The sequence below is a fragment of the Rhagoletis pomonella genome, unplaced genomic scaffold (assembly GCF_013731165.1).
Source record: "Rhagoletis pomonella isolate Grant_MI unplaced genomic scaffold, Rhpom_1.0 Rhpom_scaffold_00007, whole genome shotgun sequence".
Taxonomy (NCBI): Eukaryota; Metazoa; Arthropoda; class Insecta; order Diptera; family Tephritidae; genus Rhagoletis; species Rhagoletis pomonella.
The window spans coordinates 27,790,600-27,796,240 of NW_023458561.1; positions in this window are offsets into that span (position 1 = coordinate 27,790,600).

Sequence of the window (5,641 nt, forward strand, 5' to 3'; positions counted from 1 at the left end):
TTGCTGCTCTTTTTGTTGTCGCATGTGACATCTTGCTCGTTAAATGTGGAGTTTTGAGTCGTTTTTCGTGCTTTTGTTGTGATTACTTACTTGAGTGAAGTTTTTCTGGTGTAATTAAATGCATACAATTGAACTTAAGTAACACTTAAAAAATTTTAATTACAAAAATTCTTTAGTGAAGAGATACTCTAAATGAGTGCATGGCAAATATTTTTTCTTTATTACTGGTAATTAAAGGCATTTTTAAACAAAATTGACTAATAAATATAGTACAAATTAATAAATCTTTACAGTATAAATAAGAAGTAAAATGTATTCGCTTTTCATCAAATTAATTAGGTTAAATCAGAATACGATTTAAAAAAATATGAGATCTTTATTGATTGCCAAAATTTTGTAAAAAAAAAATAACCCTTGACGACCGTGGGGTCTAAAGGGGTCACTTTTTAATTTGTAGTTTTATTAAAACATTTGTATGCAATTTTTTTAATATTCTTATGAAAAAAATCCGCTACTTTTATTAAAAATATTTAAACAGTGGAAATTTTCGGAAAATGTTGCCAAATTATAATCATATCTATATAAAGCATGTAGTCATCGGTGACAGGTAACAAGATCAACGGAAATAAGGTCTATTGGCACTCTTTCGCAGACTGCGTGCGAAATAAAGTCAATTTATGGTTTTACCTTTTCAAAAGCAAAATAAATTAGAATGGAAATAACGCCAACAATACTTAAAGTATGTCGGTTCAAAGAAAAAATTGTTGTTCTTGCTTCGTACGTGAGATATGAATGTTGTTACAATAAAGTGTTGTTTCCATAGATGACAGAGGTTACTGCCAAATCCTAAGTGTGCCATTAATCAACACATAATCATGAACCACCACCATTTGATTTTATTAAAATTTTAAAAATTACGAATATCATAAAAACGTGATGCGAAAACCCAAACGCAAAGAGAGTTGGAATATAATATAATGTTTGAAGAAAGAATGTAGAAATGATACAGAACTTGATTAGATGGCGCAGGTTCTTCCATACAAAGTATGTTCGACAATTAGTTTTTTGTATGGAGAAAATGAGCAACACTTTCCACTAAAAAAATTGCCAAAAATCAACGCGATTTTCTAGCAACTTCAAAGTTTATACTAAAATTTAATGGGCTATGAAACTGCATACTAAAAAATTTTCTAAAAAATCCTAATAGAAAGTTGCAAATTAATATGCGAATTTATTGAATTTTCCTGAGTTTTGCACACAGTTTAGAGATTTTATTTTTATGTTTTTTGAAGAGTTAAAATATAAGAAAAATCTAATAATTTATTATGAAGCAAAAAATTACTTTTTATCAACGAAAAAATGGCAATATTTCGTTATCACACATCTTTAGTCTCCATACCAACTGTTTTTTTTTTATGTATTCTTTGACTTTTGCTTGTTTAAACATTATGGTTTTTACAAAAACAAAGTAACCTTTTCTATCTTTTACTGTATTACCTAAAATATAGCAATAAGGAAATAAGTTAATACAGGCAAAAAATTTGTTTTGACCAGATAAACAGACGTTTAGTTAGACCATAGTAAAACGACATTTTTATTTCTCAGTTGTCATTTCAACATGTATGTATCTACATACATACATATATACACCGTACATCTGTTGGAACGTCAGTTAATCCTTGATGTGATTTCTGTTTAAAGTCACCCTTTGCTGTACATACCTCGTGCATTCCCAGAAGTATGTGGCTGGTCGTACCTTTCATTGCCAATCCCTTACCTTTGACATTACACTCAATACAGGCCGGTCGAGGAAAGGGCTGAATTCCCCCCCAGACCCGGGCTTTTTAAGGGACCTGAACCGGAACCTCAACTTGTTATTATTTTTTTACAATTTAATTTTCATGCTTTCAGAAAACATTTTTCAGAACGTTTGCCTCGCTTTGCGAATATTTTCCACCATACTGTATCTAGTAATGGACGTCCCATCTGCGTGCTTGTCATAACAAGAACTTTAATCGCTCGTGCTCTAACTGAGAGCGCATTTCGGGGCTAGCTACTCTTTGTATCGAAGTACCCTTAGGAAAGCAATTGGATTTTGATGGGGTCAAGAAACACTTTGCTGTCCAGAGAGTTAGAAAAACTCCTATGTATATGAAAAGTGTTAATTGATAACAAAATAGAGCTTGTGAACGGATTTTGAATAATATCAGATTATCTTATAATCAATGCTCTAATAGAAAGAATTAAATTCGTTATATATAAAAATCGTTTTCCATATTTCCGTTAGAAACAGGAAGCAGATCTATGCTTTTACCATAAATATATATAGAACATATATTCCAATTCATACAGGGGCCCGTGGTTTTTCAGTCGTTGCCCACTGAGTTTTCTCTCCACGACCCTGCTTCAATATACTGGTGTGCAGGAATTTTAGAGTTTTAAAGAAACCTTGTTGTTCAGTCCATTTTCTTCATATTTATCATTCTCCAGTTGTGTATGGGTATGCTTGGGTTGAACTCTTGGATCATCTTCAAGATATCTGCTGCGTCTGATGGGGTGGCCGGTAGGCAAGCTCAAGCCCACGGCCAGAATGATATATATCGGGCTTCACCTCGAGCACTCCTTTTGGCAGTTCGACTTGGACCTATTTCCTTTGATTACTGCGGATCCTGCCTTTTTTATTGTTTTAGTCTATGACATCTATGAACTTTTAATCTACTCGAAGGCTCGGGTTCAGCATCCGTGCTTCTTGACCGTCTTCGGCTACTTCACAGGGACCTACTCCACCTATCGTGGGCCCTTGGAATAAGCTCATTTGTCCGTCTCTCTCAGCACCACTAAGTCCTTTTTCGAGACCATGTTTGTCCTGGGCGGGGAATTAATATGACGTCGGTCTTGTTATATGTCTTAAGAAGGATATCCCCTGCTGAAATCCTTGACCCTGTGACCACCTAAAGCAGGCACAATAGACATTGAACGCCTGGTCATTCTCGTTGGAAGTCTGTGGTTTGTATTCACATTGAAATTCTTATGTAGCTTTGGCTGGGTTTTATGCTTGTTGAATGAACTTATACATTGGTCATTTCCCAGAAGAACTATTATATAAGTAAGTTTTATCAATTGAAATTTTGAATTTGAGTGAGGGTAGACCAGTGTAGTTAGCACAGACACCCTTTTAGGTGCAATAAAGAACAATCCTATGACTACTTATTAGATCCACATTTGGCGGCGGCGAAAACGATTATACAAATTTTTCACGAGCCAAGCACAGTAAAAAAAAAAACAAAGCAGCCACTCTGCCATAATATCGTCATCACTCAACTGCAGCGCCAAGAACAAACTTACTGACAAGAATTTTTCATTAAATTTCATTCACAATTCACATTAGAATATTCTAATAAATTAATTTCGCTGCAAACGCCAACAACTCATAATTATCGAAAAAATGCCATAAAACCATTTCGACGTAGAGACAGTGACAACGGAATATTAAATTAAAAATGCTTAATTGCATTTAAGAAGTATGTGGCGTGGGCTGAGCTAAGCTATTCATGCCTTGCAGCTGTACATAAGTATTAGGGCGGGTCGAAAATCGAATTTTATCCAAATCCCTTGGTAATAGTGAAAATATATTGTACCATGAAGTCAACAACAAGCCTGCAAAGTATTAGTATTTTATTTTAATTGTAAGAGCCTGCGCATCGACTGCCAAGTGACCCACAGCACACTAGTCGAATAAGACCAATTCTTGTTAAAAATTCTGGGTTTAGCCAAAAATTTTGCTGCATATTATTAGATAATGAATCCTTTAACGCAAAAGATAAAGTCAAGTATCATTTCGCGCAGCCCTTTATCTTATCGTTAATCTCAAACTCATCTATTTTCAAGAAAATTTTAATTGTTCCCTTGATAATTGCACTGGCCTATAGTCAAAAGATGTAAAGAACAATATTAATATTGCTGGCGTGCATTTAGGTCGCTGGTTCTAAATATTCTAATCATTTTTTAATATTAGCTATAGTTTGCGATTTTTTGCAAATTTAGGGACAATTTCGGTAACTCTAATAGAAAATCCATTATTTTGCATCATCGTGGAAAAATTTTGTTTATGCAATTAGTATGGAAACACTGAGCAGGCACAACTTCTAGACACACTAATTGGTTTACTTATGTTTATGCATACAATATAAAAATTGCAAATATAGGAAAATTAAATAAAAAATTGTTCAAATTTTTTTTTTATTTAAAATAATTTATTTATAATCTGAACGATTTTCTTCATATTATTATCATAAGTCAGTAACAGTAAGTCTCGCCTTCAATTTGGTAATTACTACGTACCGATCGAGCAACATTTACCAAAGTTATATCGAAAAACTTAAGTGGATCTCCAGTTTTTTTCTAAAAAAAATGTATCTCAAATTGTATAAAAAACGTTGAGATAAAAGAGCCGGATTACAGAAAAGTGTGCCAGGGAGAGACTTTTTTCATTCGAGCTTAATGCAAAGCACTATCGTCCAATTGGAAAGTCCTCAAAAGGATTTCCCAGGATATGTTAGAGACTTTTTCACATAATGCAATTAACTAAAATATTTGTGTATATCTAAACACTTATTGCACGTCTCCTACTCTCATATAACGGCAAATTTAGAAACCGCGAAAAATGTGATTGTTCGTTTACTAATAAACCGCACCAATTTTCAAGACGGCATAAATGGACTTAAAATGGGCGTTTCTCACAGTAATTGTATTATGTTAATGTATGCAAATAATTATATGCTTGAAACTACTATTAACGTATCAAACGATTCCTAATCTTTGACAATACATGTTTGATTTCATTCACCAGGATCTTGAAAACTGACCAACTCGGCGTGACCAAGTCCATGGTCCTTTTAATATTACATAAACATCCGAGAACATTAAAACGTTTGCAAATAAATATCGTCTCACCTTTTTGTATTTTTTACTTGGTTGCTGAAGTAATGAAGAATTGAAAATTCATGAGGGAAAATTATAGTTTTTGTAAGTTTTATCTTAATATCTCAAAAACTTTAAGAGTTATTGAAAAATGATCAATGAACGTGAGGTACTAAATTTAATAACGCTTAATTTAATATACCGTCCTGCTTATAACAATTAACGCATTACATAGATATTACCAGCCGAAGTTTCATTTTCAAAATTCGTACACTTTGGTTCAATTGCGCGGGCTAAAGATAAGTATTAAATTAATCTTTCGTGGCCAATAAAAATTGGCTAAGACCTAAGACATCATAATATTACTATTACAATACGGTCAAATGCCTTTTATTTTCCCCCATACAAAATCGACCCAGCCTAATAAGTATGTATGTACCTACAGTCAATACAAATAAATGCGATGAATCAGCAGCCAACCATTTGGCATAACTGACCGACTCTGTTGACGCACGCACGCACTCGTACAATTCATTCATGGGGGTGGCGGCTGCCAATTGACAAGAAATTTCTGACCTTTTCAATTGGCATTGCGTAGCGTTTTGGTGATGTGTCTGATGATGATGATGTGAATGAATGGAAGTTCAAGCACAGAGTATAAAAGATCAGTTGACCTTCATTAGGCGCGTGACAAAATTAAAAAGAGTACTGTTTTTTTTTT